Consider the following 20195-nt stretch of genomic DNA (forward strand, 5'->3'; position numbering starts at 1 on the left):
TAAGCAGGGATGGTGGTTGTGTCCCGCCTGTGATTCCCGCCTACGGTGCACGCGGTAGGGATGGTGGTAAGCAGGGACGGTGGTAGAGTCCCGCCTGCGATTCCCGCCTACAGTGTCCGATAATTGGATTGTTTGTGTGAATCATTTTATGGGAAAATGTGTTACGGATATTTTGGGCCAAAATGGATTTTTGGCGTGTGTTGGAAATAATCATTTTTCTGGGAAAAAATGGTATTTTATGGTTAACTGTATTTTGCTATATTGTTGGTTGCATTAATGTATTTTTATCCCGAGAGTTGTTTGGTTTATACTTACCTGTGGTACCATTTTATGGTATCGCAGATTTTGATGCAGATGGTGATGACGAGCCTTAGCTTGGCTCCGTTGGAGGAGTGATCTGGGATTGCTCCTGTTTAGTGAGTTATGTGTTTTTATCAGTTTATGTATTCACCTTTTGTATTATATTTGGGATGACTGTATAATTTTTTAAAGATAAATTGTTTTAAATATTTGTATTTAAATTCTGGTACTTAGTTGACTATCCGCTGCGTTATTATATTTGTACACTATTGCATGTACACACACTGGCACTTCGTTGGGATGTGTGACCGTGTTGTCACCATCCTGGCGTCTCGATCCCTGTGTATTTATATAAGGGGGATTGGGGGCGTCACAGTGAACATTTTGTATATCAGAGTTTACTCCCAAAGGAGAATTCTGATGATACATCTAGTTCATCCACATAATTTAATACTGGTAAGAACACTTTGTGTATCAAGGTCTAATCCCAAAGGAGGGTCTTGATGACACTACTAGTTCATCCATAATTGATTAAATTCTGATTATTGTTTCTGAGTGTCAAACTCAAAGTATTAATGTGATTAAAATGCTTTTCTTGCAGTAAGTATATGAATATATTTACAAGGTTTTCTGTACGGAATGGACTCTAGTCTAGATAAACATGAGCATGTCAAATTTACACTAAGAGTTTTAGACCTGATTTATCCATTTTTAAGCATTGACATCAATTATTATTGAGAATAGTGATAAGGATCAGAAAAGTACAATGTTTTAGAATATTAGATTAATTACTACACATCAAATAATAGAAATTTCTTAGTTTTGTACATAATGGTTTACTTCAAAGGCATTATTATTTCATTAAAGTAATGAGATATGAAAAAGTTGGTAGCATAATTGTTAGCTAGATACAAATTTATTTTGCTAATTTGTATGAAGAATCATTTGTATCTTTTGGGAAAAGAATGAAATGATGGTGATGAAAATATAAGAATTGTGTCAATTGAAGTTTGAAAGAAACAATGACACATGAAGGTTTATGTGCCATAAGCGTAAGACATGATTCGAAGGGAAGGGTAAGTATTTTTTCTGTATAAGTTTCGAATTAGATCTTATACATGTTTATACATTCTTTTATATTGAACTTGAGTGCAAATGTTCATATGTATTTTGTCTGTATAAGTTTCAAATCAAATTCTATAAATGTTGATACTTATTTTAGTGGTTGAATTCGAGTACAAATGTTCAAATTTTTAAATTGTTTCAAAATGCCATTTATGTTTGTTCCAATTTTTCTTCTAATAAAATCTGTATTTATCATGCGTTCATATTAGTGTTTTTGTTAAAAGTTTTTCATTTTCACTTGTGAAGCATGTATTGGAACCAAATGAAAATGTAACCAAATAAAAAATAATTTATGAAATTTTTTTACAATTTATGGCATAGAATTTGAAACATAATTTGTGACATAAAAGTTTAGAAAATATCTCCAAGAAAAGTTGTAGAGATTAGTAAATAAAATATTTTTCGCATTTAGATTTTCTAATCTTGGGATGTGTATTGATTTGTATAAAAGGAAAACAAATCAAACATATCATAAAAAGATGGTACAAGGAATAGAGAGATTCTTGAGAAAATACATATAGACGCATGTAAATCTTTTCTCTATAATGTTATATAGATATAAGTATTTCATTACTTTCATATATATTTTTCATGGTATCTGCTACATGAGAAGTCTCAAGCCATTAGTAATTCTTGAGGCACTTCTCATGGGGAGGAAATGCAGCTAGGTAGAAAAGTGAAACTCATCGAATTGGATTGAAGTAGTGAACGCCACAAAAAATATTATGAGTCAGGTTATAACTCTGACCTATTTTGTTAACTTCTTGAAAAGATGTGTAGTAAAATTATTAAAAACAATAGTATATATCTTAAATTGTGTTCCCAGTAAGTAGTCTCAAAGGCTTTTTGAGTTGTGGAACTTGATTTAATGCTTATACATGTATGAATAGTCAATTTAAAGTAAGGCTTTACAATCCAAATGAAAGAAAGTTGGATCGTATAATAGTTAATGAGTACATTTTTTATTATTCATGGAGATCCAAATAATTTACGTTGTATTGTCTCTATTCATAGTTTGAATTTTGAGAGAATTGAAATGTTTGATTTCTTATGGTTGGCAAAATCAGTGGAGTATGGAAACTAGAAATGTGATTATTGTGAAGTGCATTCTTGTACTTCGAAAATGCTTATAGTCCATTTTATAATTATCTTAATAATAATATGGAACAACAAGTAAATGATCATTTACCTCATCAGAGAAACACCACTGAAGAATTGGCCATGGAGACATCAGAACAGGTAATGATCTTGTTAATTTGATTTTTGGTTAGGCTGCATGGTATATTTTCAAAATTTAAATTTGACATAGAAATCAATGAATGTTCGTATATGTTTTCACAAGTTATAGAAATAAGTGATTTTATAAAAGACCGATGCATAAAAGAGTGTTTGAAATCCATGAATCAATGTAAAGTATGTAATTTCGTTTAAATTATCTGAAATGTATAAAAGTCGAATGTAAATGGGTGTTGGAGACAAAACCCTGACTTTAAAAGGCAATGTTGAACGATATAAAGTCAGACTTGTAATCAAGGATTTCACTCAAAAATGAGTATTGATTAGAAAGAGATTTCTAATAAACTTGAAAGAACTCATTAATAATCACTATAACATGAGTATTATGGTCTAGAGTTAGATAAAAAAGATGTGAAAATAATTGTAGAATGAAAGTCTGAAGTCTACAAGAAACAAATAAAAGGATTAGTTAAAAGTGGTAATAGATTTTCTGAAAAATTGGTATCTGAAATTTGATAATACCAATATTGTTTTGGAATTAAGAAAAATATTGTTAATGTATATACCCGTAAGTCAGTGGAAGTATATTTGTATTTATGGTCATGCATGTATATGACTTTTAGCAAGTATAAATTATGGTTTGTAGTATGGTATTAAAGTTATGTCTCTAAAGAACTTTAAAAATGAAATTATGAACGAGACATCTTTTGTAATTGGGATTGAATTTTAATACCAAAACGATGAGTGTTAAGATTGTCTCAGTATAGTTACATAGAGTTTTAGAAGATTTTACATGAAGAGTTGTTGTTCAATAGATGCTTTAAAAATAAAATGTAACATGCTTAGTATTTTACATTGTTTTCAAATTGATTAGGTTGTTAAGAAAACTTTGTATATGATTGTTATAATAAATCTGATTATTGCACAAATCTGTGTAAGGATGAATGTCAGTTTTTCAGTTGACATTCTTGGTTGTTGCCAAAGTAACCCAAGGATGTTTGACCCAAAAGCTGTGAAAAGAGTGCAAAGTTATTTGCAAGAAATTAAAAATTATTTTGTTGCTGTAAGAAGAACTGATACTCTTAAGGTAACTGGATATTCAGACCCTATTTTGTGGGATTACTCTAATGATGAAAAATACAATTATAGTTATGTATTTTGCTATCTAGTAGAGTTATTTTATGGAAAAGTATGAGGCAAATCTCTTATTGTTTCATGTGCAATAGGGACTGAGTTTGTGGTATGCTTTGAGGCAATAATGTATGCTATCTGACTGAGAAAATTTATCGTATGACTTGGAATTGTCGACTTATAGCCAAGCCGCTAAGAAATTATTGTAAGAATTTCTCAAAATATTTTTCTCTGAATGATAATTATTTAATGAAAATTTAAATACATAAGTGTTAAAGAGAAAATACAGAAACAAATATGTCCATAACAATAGTGTGTTAATGATTATACTTAAGGGACATGCTGAAAAGGTGAGTCATATGCTTATATCCATGATGTGAACATGTTAAAGAGATCATTGATATGCTGAGTATTTTGTTATTGGAAATTGAAAGATATCAATTATGGTTGGTTCTGTTTTTTTGTCTTTCTACTTTATATGTACATAGAACAGTGTGAATGAATGACGACAGATAATGTCTACAATAGACATGAATTGGAACCCAAGGCATTATATAGTATTAGTCTTAATTATCCCAATAAAAAATCATGTTAAATTAAGTTACTAGTGGTGTAGTACATGGAAGGGAATTTATTGATACATAATAGAGGACTGCCATGACTTGCATTAGTAGCTAGTTTGACATTGATATTACGGAACTCATGAAATGTATTTTGACTTATGAAAAGTTTCAGGAAATGGAATTGCGCAGTATGGTTAATTTCCTATAATAAACTCATGAAGGGAAATATCATTTATGGGCGTATGGGCCAAGTGGGAGAATGTAAGAGTTCTATTTGAACTCTATGTCCCCCTCACCCATATCATGATAGAGTTTTGAATAGTTCAAATAGTTATAATGGGATAAAAACTCCTAAGAGATAAGATTGACTATTGATCTCTAATCATAGTCAAACTCAAAGATTTAGATTTTATGATGGTGTCAGAATTTATAAATAGCACTGAGGGTTAAAAGGTTTTCACCTACAGCATCAGAGTACCTCTAGCCATCGGGAGACACTTAGGAGGTTAAGTTGCTAGGGTGATCCTTCTCTCATAGTCAGATTAATTTCTTCATCAAACAAATGGAGAAAGGTACGTATTTAATTATCATTGTTTTATTATTGTGGATCATAAAAAATCAAATATTTAATTATTAATGTTCGTGTTAAAATATTTAACAATGAGATCTATTAACCGGGTGCCAACTTTCGACTCCAAATACAAGATTGTCGTCCTCACTTGTCAGTACGTCAAAGTAGGTATACATCTGACTCCAAATACAGTATTTTTTGTGTCCAAGTTTTAGGAATGATAATCATTCAAGCCAGAATGTAAAATTGATTGCTAGATTTAATGATGTACACTCAAAATATAGTATTTTTGTGTCAATCTCATCTCATATCATCTCATTCTATTATTATAAATTTTATAATTTTCACATAAAATATAATAAAATTTAAAATTTTCAAATTTTGAAATAATAATATTAAAAAATATTTTTTTAATAATATTTTATTTAATTTTCATATTTTATCTCAACTCATTATCTAAACATATCCTTACTCTCTCTCGCAATATTCTTTTAAGGAAAATTCTAGTGTGTCAAATTATTATGGAACATTAACACAAAAGTGGCAAAAGAAATAGTAGGGTGGTTGAAATTCTGAAGATATTAACATTAAATGACTATTGAAAATACTATTTTTTAAACAATAATTTAGTTATAATTTGATTGTTAATTAAAATATGATGGATAAAATGGTAAAATACGAAAAAAATAAATTAGATAAAAATAATAATAGTTATTATTAAAATAATATTATTTTTAACTAATAGATAGATAATTTAAGAATATGTTTTAAACGAAACAGACAAAAGACCAAACATGTCATATTAGAAAAATTTTGAATTGACTTATTTAATGCTAATGATGTTAGTATTGCCTACCCCGTAAGCCTGCCTGGGTGCTTTTCTGTTTTTGACATTTTGGTGCCTTCTCCCTATGGACGGCTCCTGTTCGATTGACATTGAAAGTTAGATTTAAAAAAGAGATGAATTGAAATAGTTTATAAATAATAATAATAATATTAAAATAATTTAAAATGATCTCAACTTCTCAATCTAAACCGACTCGCATGAACGAAGGAGAGGAAAAACAAGCTATGCCAAAACTCTTATTTCTCTTACTCACAGTCACAGATACAGTTACAATTTGCAATGTTTTTAGTCATTCTCTTCAAGAGGCAAAAGTCTTTTCTCTGTGTTTTTAACTTTTTTTTTTTTTTTTTAACTCTAGCTTACTCTAGCTTGACTTTCAGAGACCTGCAAGAGACAAAAGTCCATCTCTCCTTGCAATTCCACCAAGGATGGAAATTGCAAGGAGATTTCCATCTCTCAGAGGCCGGCCAGCTTTTATTGCTGGACATAGTTGAAAATTTTTCTTTTTTTTTTTGTTATGATTTTCTTTTAAATATATTTTTAAATATTTTTAATCATTAAAAAAATAAAAGAAATACACAATTTATTGATAATTATTTTTTAATCACTAAGTAAAAAAATTAAAATATATGAGCGATATGATTATGATTACGGGGCAAAGTCAGTGCTATCTAGCATTTTCTTTTCCACCAAACACATTCGTAAAGTCGCAGATGTCATCCTGGCAAGCATCTGCCAACTCAAAGTCGAGAAGTCTTTGCTCTGTGTTTTTAACTTTGTTTTCCTTTTTACATTTCCGAGCCCACAGGCATCTTCAACCAGTCTTACTAATTGGATAAAACGTGCGTGAGTCCATGACCAAGAAGAAGACCCCAAAACAAAATGGCCCACAAGAGTCAAAACAACGCCGTGTCCTTCTGTGCATTCGGCCATCGTCCTTGTTCCCAACAAACAACACCACCCCCCCCCCCCTCTCTCTCTCTCTCTCTCTCTCTCCAAAACACCGAAAGCTCCGCCATTACAGCCCATCTCTTCCACACACCATCCTCTGCTACAAACCCACCAAAACCCAGAATTACAAAAGCATGTTCCTCCAAACCCTCCAAGTCCCCTCCCGCCAAAACTTTGATCTCCGCGGCGGCATCGGCCGCTGCCACGGCCGTCCTCCTTCGCTCTATCGCCCGCGACTACCTTCCCCGTGAGCTCCAAATCTACTTCCAACTCAAGTTTCGCACCCTCTTCACCGCATTCTCCTCCCAGCTCACCCTCACTATCGACGAGTTCGAAGGCCTCAATCACAACCATCTCTTCGAAGCTGCCACGGTCTATCTTAGACCTACCATATCTCCCAACACGAAACGGTTCAGGGTCACTTTGCCCGTGAAGGAGACCAAGATTTCGGTCTCAGTGGAGAGAAACGAAGAGATTGTTGACGTGTACGAAGGGGTCCAACTCAAATGGAAGATGGTCTGCAAGCAAATCCCATCAAAGTGGAATCGAACCCGGGTTCTGAATCACACCACTCCAAGCTCAAGTCAGACCTCCGCTACTTCGAGTTGAGCTTCAACAAGAAGCATAGGGACATGGTTTTCCAAAAATACTTGCCCTTTGTCTTGGAGAAGTCCAAGGAGGTCACTGAAGGGAGAAAGACACTGAAGCTTCACACTTTGAAATATGATCGGGTTCGGATGGCAGGAGGGAGGGAACCCGTGGCAGTCTGTAAATCTTGATCATCCCTCGACGTTTGAGACCTTAGCCATGGAAAACGATGTTAAGGCAACGATAATGGAGGATCTTGAGCGGTTTGTGAGGAGGAAGGAGTTTTACCGGAAGGTCGGAAAGGCTTGGAAACGAGGGTATTTGTTGTTCGGGCCCCCAGGTACCGGGAAATCAAGCTTGATTGCAGCCATGGCGAATTACCTTAATTTTGATATCTATGACCTGGAGCTGACCGACGTTAAGCGTAATTCTGAGCTCAGAAACTTGCTGATCTCAACGGCTAACCGATCGATTCTTGTGGTGGAGGATATCGATTGCACTATCGAATTGCAGGATAGGCTTGCGCGAGCCAGGGCTGAATCCTCGTCCCCATTTTCATCATCCCTTTAATCAAGGAGGGCAGGTAAATTTGATTGCTTTGTTATTATTTCTTTTATTTTTCCCTCTTTGCCCGTTGTCTTTATTAATGGGTCTCTCAAAGTTGATAAAATTGGTCTTCAGGACCGAGTAAGAGCGTCAGATGTTTTTATTCAGGTTTGGTTGGTTTTTTTTTTTCAGGCTTGTTAGTTGCTGGTTGTTTTTATTTGGTTTTTATTCGCACTTGGTTTTGGGTTAGTTTATAACGTTCTTTCTTGCAAACCTCTAAGTGGAATGATCTTATCACGGTATTTATGTCACAAGTGAGGTTTAATTAATAAAGTTGGGATGAGACGCTATGTGTAGCTACCGCTCTTCCTTAAAAAAAGAAAAAAAGAAAAAGAAAAAAAGGTAGTTCTGCATATACATTCTCCCCATGATCATGTTGAAGATTTTGCATATAGGTACTGATTGTCCAATAATAATTGCTAGATGCCTGTCTGTTTCTGGTAATATAATTTGGATTTGTGAAGAGGTTACAATGATTTTGGTGGTGATTTATATATCAATGGAGAAAAGATCTATGTGGGCAAATGGGTTTTATATTTACATCTTTGCTGGATCACACCGTCCTAATTTCTGAATATCTATTTGAAGCTGTGCAGAACAAAAACACACTCGTCAAATTTTCTTCCACCCCCTGTTCGGGTTTGTATAGACTAGAGAACTTCAAACCTCTTACGATTCGATTTACTATCAGAGAAAGCCTTAGTTCAATACTCTGATTGTGAAATTTATATTTCCTAAATTTTCTGAGTAGATTTGGAAGTCCTTCAATTGCTAGAATTACCTTGGACCAGTAAAGAAAATCTTTGTTTTCAACGTGTTTCTCCATTATGACCTGGACTAGTCAATCTTCTTGTGTGGAGCATGTCTGTCTTCTTGCCCGAAAAGTGGGAAGACCAAATGTTTATTTAGTTTCAACTGGAAATATAGACACACACCTTAGCCCATAAAGCCGTAAGCATCAAAGTTCAGGCTGTCACTGAGGAGGAAACAATGAGAACGCCAGTTCCAACCAGATCAAAGACATGAATGTGGCCCTCTCTGGCTTGGTGGTGTTACATAGTCTGATTAGTGGGCTTAAGAAACACTGGAGTCTCATAAGACTAGTGGCCAAAGAAGAGTAGAATCAATATGGAGGCTCGTGGATTTTCTCAATTCTAGTGGGAGCATTGCAAGCATTATTGACGATCGTGAATGTGTCTGAGCATGTGTTTTGTGTGCACGGTTTCTTCTCAAGAACTCCTGTTGACCAATAACTTGACAATGTATTTTCTTTCTAAATAGGTGACCTTGTCAGGATTTCTGAATTTCATAGATGACTGTGGCCAAGCCTGTGGGAATGAGCGGATAATAGTGTTCACAACCAACCACAAAGATCGGCTGGACTCGCTTTGTTGCGTCCCGGCCGGATGGATGTACACATCCACTGTCCTATTGCACCCCATGTGGATTCAAAACGCTAGCATCAAACTACCTTGGGATTACAGAGCACTCACTTTTCTCAGATGTTGAGAAGCTGATAGAAACAAGCAAGGTAACTCCCGCAGAGATAGGTGAGGAGTTGCTGAAAAGTGAGGAACCTGAAGATGCACTAAAAGACCTAATCGAGTTCCTAGAAAGGAAGAACAGGAGAGAGTAACGAACCAAAAGCTACTAAAGAGGAACAGGAGCACCGGGAGAGGATGGTGTCAGGAGGCAGAGGGAAAAGGTGAAAGCGAGACCGCAAAAAGGTGAGCAAAGCCACGTAAATATAAAGGAAGAGTGATTCGTTGTGGATTTGGGAACGGAGTTGAAGGAATAAAGCTGTATCTATGTAATAACAAATAGAGAATCGAACCTTTTCCTTGTAATGCACATGTATGGTTGTGGGTTTCACTTGTCATGAAATTTAAATTTACCATAAAGAAATATATATAACTTTACCTGTCCAAATTACTGCATCTTTCTCGAACATTAACGTAAAAACTTTTAAGTCTTATTTGTTTTCACAACTATCTCATCTCATCTCATTATTATCACTTTTTCAAAATTTCATACCATAAATAAAAAATTCAATATTTTTTCAAATTCTAACATAAAAATAATATTAAAAATATATTTAATAATATTTTATTCAATTTTTAATTTTTATCTCAATCCATTTCATTTGTAAAAACAAGCTAGGCATGTTTTTGTTACTCATACCTAATTTAAAACAATAATTTAATCTTTTCACATGCAGCTTTGCTTCATGGTTGTTTAGATAAAGAGGTACAATACAAAATCTAGACTCCGATTAAGAACTTCATCCTCTTAAATTTAAGAATGAAGTAATTTTACAAAAATAAATTTATAATTAACACGATTTGATATGATATATTAGATTATATAATATTTTATAAATTTTTTTTGAAAAATCTTGGAACAAAAAACATATACACCAATTTATATGGAGCATCTTGTTTGTGAGTCTACCGTTATTCGTTAATGAATGTTGAAACACATGCCCCACGGCCTACGTAAAACATTATGCTGATCACGTACTGTGATAGGATGTTATTCTTTTCATCTAATCTCATTTTCTTTCTAAATATAATTTAAACATAAATATTTTTGAACTAATTATACAATTTTTTCAAACTAATCATTCCAACTTTTCTAAACTTTCAAAACAAAAATACAAAACAATTTAACTTTTTTAAAATTCAAAACAAAAATATATTAAAAGAATATATTATAATAATATTTTAATTTTATAATATTTTTTATTTAATTTTCTCTCATTTTTCAAAATCCAATAAATACTTAAAACTATCTTATTACTATTCACAAAATTCTCACCTTATACCATTCTCCAAACATTCACGGCAATTCACTCCAATTCTTCCTTGCGAGGTATGATCTTCTCAGGCCATCACCTTTTTTAGGGTACGTTTAGTTACCAAACTCACCTCAACTCATCTCACTCATCATTACAACTTTTTCAAATCCTAATACAAAATATAATAAACAATTCAACTTTTTCAAATTTTAAATAATAATAATATTAAAAAATAATATTCTAACAATATTTTATCATCACAACTCAACTCAAACCCAACTCATTTCAACATCCACACACAACCTTAATCTTCTAATATCAAAGAGTAGGATAGGTTGTTTGGAGATCAACATGAAAGAATAAAAGCTGGGAGGCATGGAAGCTTTTATTTTTTTAAAAAAAATGCAGGTAATAATTCGTAAGAAGTCCCGAAGCTTAAGCCCAAATTATTATTTATTTTTTCGACTAACCCACAAAAAGAGAAAAGAAAAAGAAAAGAAAATGTTGCATCCATCATCTTTAATACGAGTGAAAGCACAACAATCACTGAAATAGAACTCAAGAACACAATCCGAGTAATTTCAACAAAAATATATAAGATAATTCGAAATTTTAAACTCTGGTTACTTTCAATAACACGGCAGAGTAATTGCAGCTATATTTTTAAAAAGTGATAGCTACAATAAAATGGGAAAAACAAACTTAAAAAGTCAGAAGCTCCTCATTAACTAAATCACCTAGAACCACCAAACTCCGTGGAACTGAAGGATTCTCCTCTCACTGCAGCAGGTCCAAGTTTAAGTATATTCAACTAGTTTTTTTTTTATTCGTATAGAATTCAATATTAACATAAACCTCCCACAGTTGTGCCTGAGACATCATAGAGAGAAATCTATCAGTTCTTGGGAAAAAACATGCAGAAATTAAGGCATAATGATCAGTTATAGAAGATGACATATGATTCGATCATCAAAACTTAAAAAGATGAATTGGGCAGTGTTAAACATTATGTATCGTGAAGAGTGCTGAAATCCCTATAATCAACTACAACAGGCACCAATTAGATGAAGAGAAATGTTCATAGCAATGAACCATCTAGAAGGCTAAAGATCTCTAAATAAACATGCCAGGGAATTCATATTAATAGGTGAAGCGTCAAGGAGGCAAAAATTTGAACTCTAGCAGAAAATGAAGAAGCATAAATTCAGATACTTGCCTAAAAACTATGGCAAATATTGCCTGATAGGAGGGACCATTCTCTCAAGTCTTATCAAGTGAAAAGCTCTACAAGATGGCTATAATGCATTTTCATTTCAATCTTCTGGTGAGGATCATAACCTATGAGTTTGAAATCACTAGCCACAAAAGAATCTATGTTCTTCTCTCAGGATTGATCCTCAAAATCTGCATTAAAAGTGAGGGCCAATAATGTAAAAAGAACACTTCAAACAATAGGAATTTGGAAAGAGTAATGAAAATCATACCATTTCCCAACCAGCAAACGTATTTCAAGAAGAGATAAAAATCAAATTCAACAGAGTTTTGGTTTTAACACTGTTATACTTACCGGAAAAGGTTTAGGGAGTTTCTGAAGCTGCTCCTGAAGAGGTCGGACATGAGTGCGGTAAACATGAGCATCCCCAATAACATGGGTAAAATCACCTGGCTTGAGATCTGTAAAAGATAAATGATTATGATGGTCTGCAGAAGTGTACCATAAACCACAAAATTGAATGTTTAGAAAACCAACAAATAATTTAGGCATCTGCAGATTGATCCTCCCAACCTCATCACTATTTAAAATTTACCATCAGATGCAGCATCATAAACTCTTTACATTAAGCACCAAATGCCACCATACAGATCATCAAAAGTATATCATTCTAGAAAGATCTTCACTGGCAAAAACAATTATGTAAATGCATACCACAAACGTGAGCAATCATGCATGTCAGGAGAGCATAAGATGCTATGTTAAAAGGCACACCGAGCCCAAGTCAGCAGACCGTTGATACATTTGGCATGATAACTCACCATTGGCCACATAGAACTGCAAAAAGAAAGATGATGTACTCAGAAATAAAGAGATATTAGAAAAGAAAAGGTTGCGTGCAATGCTTCAGTACAAACCTGGGCAAACATGTGCAAGGTGAAGTGCCATCAATTTGAGATCAGAAGGATTCCATGCTGAGAGTATTATCCTTCGGTCATCAGGATTATTTTTAACCTGTAAGAACGTCCAACAATTGATCAAATCCTTGGCCAGTGTAGTCAGCATGCATGTCAGTATACCTGTAGAACGTAAGATGAGTAAAAGTGGAATCTAATTTTTTTGAGGCTAGTCAACAACATGAACTTAGAAAAGTTAAATCCTCCCAACCTAGCACCAAAGTGTCTCCATTGAAATCCATATACAGGTCCCAAGTCACCTTCCTCCCTGTCTGTCAAACCGATGCTGGAAACAGGAAAATAAAATAAAATATAAAACTGCATGAAGGCAGAAGTTATTTACACTAGCCGCAGAGCAAAGACGATACATGTGAATGAATATAAATGTATTTACCGATATTTAGATTCAATACTTGCCTATCAAGGTAGTCTCGGGAAGCATTGCCATCCCATATATGAATCCCTTTTTCCTGGAGGACCTGTCATTAAACCAACTTCTGATAATGCATTCCATTTCATCAGACAGATCAGGATTCTAAATGTAGAATCATACATGCATCAGGTAAATGAAAGACACGTGACCAACCAACGATTTCACTTGGTGTTCAAAATGTACTCATTACATTTGTCATGAAAGACCAAACAAATATCAAAGAAGACAACAAATATTAGAAATGGGAGCTTTAAACGTACTCATTTATATTCTAAGATTGCAATTCGTTTCTTTCATTGCATTTATATGCCATCCATGCAACTAAAGATATTCCCTTTGCAACATCACTGACAGGAACACAAAATCAAAGACAGTTTTTTAGATACCAATCATACTCCGTACAAAATAGCAACATGTACACTTGGTCCAATACACAGGAAGAGTCAAAAGAAGTGATTATATCTTTTTCTCAAAAACTTCACACCATATAGGTATGTCTGCACTGAAAGTATCACAGAAAATAATCTTCTTCACAAATTTTTTGAAATAAGAAAAATTCAAGCAAGGAAAGCAATGAATCAAATGAATGAGTCTGGTCAACGAGCTACTGATAATAGGAAGTTGAAGTTCCACTCTGGTTCCATTTTCCAATAAGGTAAGGAAGAGATAGAGCATACGGCTCAAAATATTCAATAAAGATATTACCTTGGCATTTGTTGATCCACTGATAAACCACAGAAGTTCTTCAACAACACCTCTCCAAAACACTTTCTATTAACCAAATAATAAATGTGTCAACCTAATATTGAGATGAATAAAAGAAATTCATTTTTTATGCAACATAACCTCGTGACCAAAAATACGTGCCACAAATTAAAATCGATGATAAAAAAGAAAATACATACAATGGAACCAGAGAACGATTGATGGTCATTCACTATTAAATCCTTAAGAAATATTCACATGCCTTAGTGGTAAGAAGAGGAAAAGTTTTGCGCAGATTGAACCGCATCTGTTGAAATACAATGGAGAAAGAGAAACCAACCGAAAATCATTAATATGTAAACAAGAGATATTAAAATAAAACAAAAAAAGTATATCTTGATTATCTGAGTTTCTACCTGGCACCCAAACTTCGACAAAGTACCAGTCCCCGTCCTATCATCCTTGAGAGTGCCATCTGAGATGATTTCTTGAACCATTCTAAGATAAACGAGCTCCTCATGTCTCTCAAAGAGCATCTTGGGCAAGAAAGAGAACTTCTTGACCTCAAACTTAATGGAATCTGAACTACCATCAAAGACCAGATCACCGTTTGACAAAGGGATTCACCTGCAGAACTCCTAACCCGAACATATGTCGTGAAGGAATATCGAATATTATTTTCCATCACAGGAAAGGATGAGTACCATGGCTGAAATATAGAGGTATCCACTGCAGGGATAAATGTGTCACATTCAAGGCTTGTCTCAATTCTGTGATGTGGATAGCATCACATCTAGCGCATTGAGAGCTTCCCTGTATTTAAAGACGATCAATAGAAAAAGGGAAGGAAACAAAGAAGTGCCCATCAAAAAACAGAAATGAACAAAAAACACACCTCAATATCTGGCCGCCTCCTATAACAAACACTTTATCAATTGACAGACAATATGGGGGCCAGCTAATAATTCCAAAGCAGAAGCCATGCTTCCACATATTAGAACATTTTCTGCAGTTGCAATATCGAAACTCCCAGAGCGAGTCAGAACAACGTTAAGGCGACCAGCAGCGGCCGACTCTCAACGGGAAAACTCTCCCACGTTTTCCTACCCATTAAAACTGCATTCTTTTTCCCAGGATCTGATGTATTTGTAGTGATATCTTTAAAAAATCTGAGATCAGAAGGTAACTTCCATGGTAATTTCCCATCCCTACCAATACCCATTTCTCGGGTTGAAGCCACAACAACTTGGTAAGTTCTCTGTGGATCAGGCTGGCCGTTGCCGTTACCATGACCATTAGAGCTTATCAAAGAGTCACCAGCCATTATTGAAGTCAAAACCTGACAGAAACTTAAAGACGATGGCTTGAAAAAGGAGCGCACTGCCAACTTTTGCAGAAGTTCCGTAGGACCTAAAATAGATCGCAGAAATTTATTAGAAAAACAATATATATATATATATATATATATAACCATTCCTGAGCTGCAATCCAATAAGGAAAGTAATGACTGGTACATGCATAACAAAGGAATAATCAAGCTTCGAGAAATTTAGGAAAGAAGATTGCAAGAAGTTTAATATATGTAAGTACAGGGCATGGCATCCCAATTTGAAACACCAGAACATGCAAAGCAAACCAACTAACCAATTCCAATCGTCTAGCTCGATCAACTCAACTAAGCACTGATCCAAATCAAAATTCCAATTCTCCATCTAACTTTTCAAATTTGACATTATTATTGAACTAAAACTATAAATAAACAAAACAAGACTAGGTTCTCAGGAGATCATGTCCCATACATATACACATGCGAGGCAATTTGACAATATTTGCGCAATTTCTTTCTTAGAACCAGTGGAAAACAAGGGAAAGATCATTCTTAGAAGACAATAAAAAAACCCAAAATGATTTAAACCTCTTTTTTTTATAAGTGTGATTTAAACCTGAAACAACATATTTCTAAATAAAAAGCAATTAACTACCATAATTTGTAGAGTTTAAATTACATCAAACACTGAAGATAAGATTTTTCTCTTTCAGTGTTTAAGAAGAAAAATGAGAAAGAGATACAGAGAGAGAGAATTTGATGCTAATAAACAAGTACTAAAAATAAGACTGATAATGCGAATTTGAATAAGAAGAACTTATTGGTAATTACAATTCCACCAAATATTCATTGGAAATCCCCAACTAGGAAAATAAACTATTTTACGAGAAAAATGACATCATAAAATATCTAAAATGGAGCAGTCATCGATCAATACTCGCATAGTAATTAACCCGCGAAGCAACCAAACCTTCAATCGCTGCCAAAACGAAAAGAGATAATTGAAGGAGGAAAAAAACTGAAAATGTCCAAAAAGTTACCGGGCGATCTCGAGCCAAACCGCAAAATCTTAACTCGGAGGGAAGGAGAGAGTGAGGAGAATTTGGGATGAGAGATATAAGTGTTTAGAAGGGAAATGGAGGAGGGGGAGCCTTTTTATTTCGGTCGGTGGCTAGCTACGCGGCATTTCGGAGGAGACAGAGGAATGGTAGTAGAGCAACAAGAAGAAGGCACGAGAAAGAGACTGCAGAAACCAGCAACTAAACCCAAAACCGCTCTGACTCCAACATTCCACTCTCTCTCTCTCTCTCTCTGCCTAGAAAAAAAGAAAAGGCAAAAGCGAAAGAGAAAAGAGAGCAGAGAAAAATCCAAAAGCACGGTTGACGCGGGGTGCCGCCGAGGTCTGTGTGTGCGCGTGTGTCCGTGTCGCCTGTATTTGAGTAAATATAGGATGTTGTTGGTCTCATCAAAATGCCCTCACTTGTTGCGTCGTTTTACCAGCATGTCTCCACATCCCTGCTGTGCGATGGATGATGGATCATTTTTAATTTGTGGCCTTCCGCTTTCAATTAATTAACCCTTATCTTAACTTCCTCTCCTTCTTTTCTTATGCATCCATCCTCTCCCTTTCAATCAAGGTCACAATCACATTAATACTATTGGGTCCTTCACATTTTTTTCAGGTCCATATTAATCTTACATATATTTTATCCTTTTTTCATTATTTCATATATAATTTATAATGCATCAACTATTATTTATTTTTATATTTTATATTTATAATTTTTTTTTATAGAGTATGAAATATTTTTCATAAAATATAAAGATATTTTTATATAGCACAGAATGATAAATAATGACTGATAAAAAAAATTTTCTATTACATATACATATTATCTAAATAATAGTTCAAACTTCATATATCAAATATACTATACTTTTTTTGTATATAAGATATTGAACAAAAAGAAGATATACACAATGGATCAAAAACTAAATGATGGTAGGGTAATTTCTTAAAGACCAGGGCAACTAGGGTATTAGGTCATTTTTATAGATTAGCACATAAAAGAAACGTAATATCTGAAACTAAAATAGCCAAAAATAAAGAAAAATGAAAAATGATGCTTTATTCATTCAATTTATTCCATCATTTTAACACTTTATATAATTTAATTTTTTTAAAAATTTTTATTTTTACTTAATAATTAAGAAAGTGACTATTAATATATTGATATATTTTTTATATTTTTTAAAAATATTTTAAAAATGATAAAAAAATATAAATTAATAAATTAATAAAAAAAATTAATTTAAACTCACGATCAATTAGAGCGGTGCTCTGCTCATAAAATAAATAAATAAACAAAAGCACATTATTAATACTCTCGGTAGTAACTTACCCAATTTTGTGTATGAAAAATTTCTAAAGATGCGATGTACAGGATTGAGATTTACTTTATAAATATGAGTCTGAAAAATCCTGCGGCCCAGTTTATATTCGTAATTCATCTTAATTCATTTCAACTCATCTTATTACTATTCATTATTATTCATCAACTTTAACTCATAAATTTTATTACTATTTATAATTTATCTCACTATTATTCACAATTTATCTCAACTTATCTTTAAATCCAAATCACATCCAAGGTTTGCCATTGAAAGAAAAAAAAAAAACTCGGTCATCCTCATGGGCCCAAAGCTGTGTGCTACCATGTCCTGAAAGGCGGGAAATCGCGTTACAACTACCAGTAGCACGTCACCTGTTAGTCTCAGCAAATGAAGTAATGGGCAGAGTATAATCGGCCGTCCACTTGGCGTCAATCGCAAAGACCTGTCAGTGTCTTTTCAGCTCTATGTAGTTAATCGTAAAATAGGTGTTACTTGAACGTTTTACTTTCCTTAAAGATCACAGTTTAAGCTAATCTACAGCCACGCTATCTCGGCCGTACACGTCACTGTCTGAGCAAATCCGGACTGTGTACTTCTTGCAATATTATGGGTGGTGCTGGCGGGCGCCCGTTACTACAAATGTGCAATTTATTTTTTTATAAATAATTTTAATTATTAAAAAAATATACAATTTTATTAATAACATTTTTTAAACACTAAGTAAAAAATATATATATTCAAATATTCTAACAATAACTCTAATATTATTGACTCACTGGATCCAACCTTCCTTTCTTTATTATTATTGAAGAGATTTGACTCCAATTAATTTAATTATTATCCTAGAATTATATATAATTATTCCCATCAAGAAATTAGAATATTCTAATTATTTTATTTTCAAATCGATATATTAAACATAAAATTCACATAATTTAAGTAGTAAAATTTAATTAAAATGATTAAATTTTAAATTTATCTTCTAGATCAAATTATGTTATATAGATATTTAACTAGTGTTATCTCTACCGGGCCACTGGCTTATAATTTTTATCTCTTAAAATGTATATTTTTCTTAAAAAAATGTAGTCATGATTGATTTTGTATAAAACATCACTTCAAATGTGTTATATTAATTAAGAATTATAAAATTAAGATAATAAACAATATTATTATTTAAAAATATATATATAGATACAACTATTTTTCTAATTTTTACGCGATTCTCCAATACGATGTTATTATTTTTGAATTTATATGAAATTTACTTTACTTTGATAGTATAAGATTTAAAAAATGATAATTTTTTTTATTAAGAAATTGTTCAAAAGTTATAGTTCGATATGGGGAGTTGTATCTGGTAGTATTTTACCGGAGGAAATGCTATAAGGGGCCAAAAACCTGTTGGCAATCCACAAAAGATTTGCAGTATCCAATAAAATTTGGCAGGTTATTTCAAACAAAAAGAAAAGATAAGGAGTGATCTGTGATCTTGAATATCTTGGCCATCAAAGAAAAATACACCTACAAAGAGTATTATAAGTGTAATGAAAGCGAATCAAAACATCATATGAAAAAGAAGTAACATCATTCCTCACTCATCCATACGTTGTTGTCATATCTTCACACCAATAACCTTGTCCCCCTTGCTTAGCTAAAATATATATATATATATATATATATATATATATATATATATAAACAATAAAAGGATGAATTTCGTAAGTTTATAAAAAAAATGATTTTCGCAATTTTAGAATATGTAAGTTACGTACACTCTTTTTAAAAAATGTAAATAAATATAAGATTAATAATAAATTTTTTTTTTTTTTTAAATGAGTATGTGAGATTAACAAATTCTATTACTAGAACAGTATATAGCATTACACGTTAAAAGGATTTAGAAGATTGAAGACTCTTACTTTATTTAAGTATTAATAGGTACACATAAACAAAACAATAAAAATTAATTAAATCCAAGACATGTTACACATTGGGTTCAGTATATATAGTGATGGAGGACCTAAAATATGCAAATTGTCAATGGGAAGACAAAAGGGAAGAGGAAAAGAAAAAGGTTTTGAAGACAAAATGGTAAAGCTCCAAAAGTTGCTTGGGGAAATTCCAGTAAAACTTTTATCTTATTGTGGTGAGATAAAAGCCTTTTAAAATCGAATTGATTGAAGGGTTTTGAATTCAACAATCCAATGAAACCATAAAAGCATCTATATGTGCATTGTCAACACGTTTAGATCAAGCCCTACTACAACAGTCGATATAAATGGAGTCATGGTATTAGTGGAGCTTTTCCCTTTCAACTTTAATCAGGTCATGATGTCCAACTTCATGAATCACGACTTATTTTTTTCAGATAAATTCTATTTGCAGTTTTTAAATAGTGACGGTATGTATAAATCTTTCATTAAATAGAAAAAAGTAATGTTTTAATAAG

At 33.1% G+C, this 20195-nt stretch overlaps 2 pseudogenes; one reads left to right on the top strand and one right to left on the bottom strand.

The window, feature by feature from the left end:
- The first annotated feature begins 6592 nt into the window (after window positions 1-6592).
- Window positions 6593-9847, top strand: LOC121254294 (annotated as a pseudogene).
- Window positions 9848-11294: 1447 nt separating this feature from the next.
- LOC121256329 lies at window positions 11295-15432 on the bottom strand (annotated as a pseudogene).
- Between the last annotated feature and the right edge of the window lie 4763 nt (window positions 15433-20195).

This window comes from Juglans microcarpa x Juglans regia, chromosome 3D (genome assembly GCF_004785595.1).
Source record: "Juglans microcarpa x Juglans regia isolate MS1-56 chromosome 3D, Jm3101_v1.0, whole genome shotgun sequence".
NCBI lineage: Eukaryota > Viridiplantae > Streptophyta > Magnoliopsida > Fagales > Juglandaceae > Juglans > Juglans microcarpa x Juglans regia.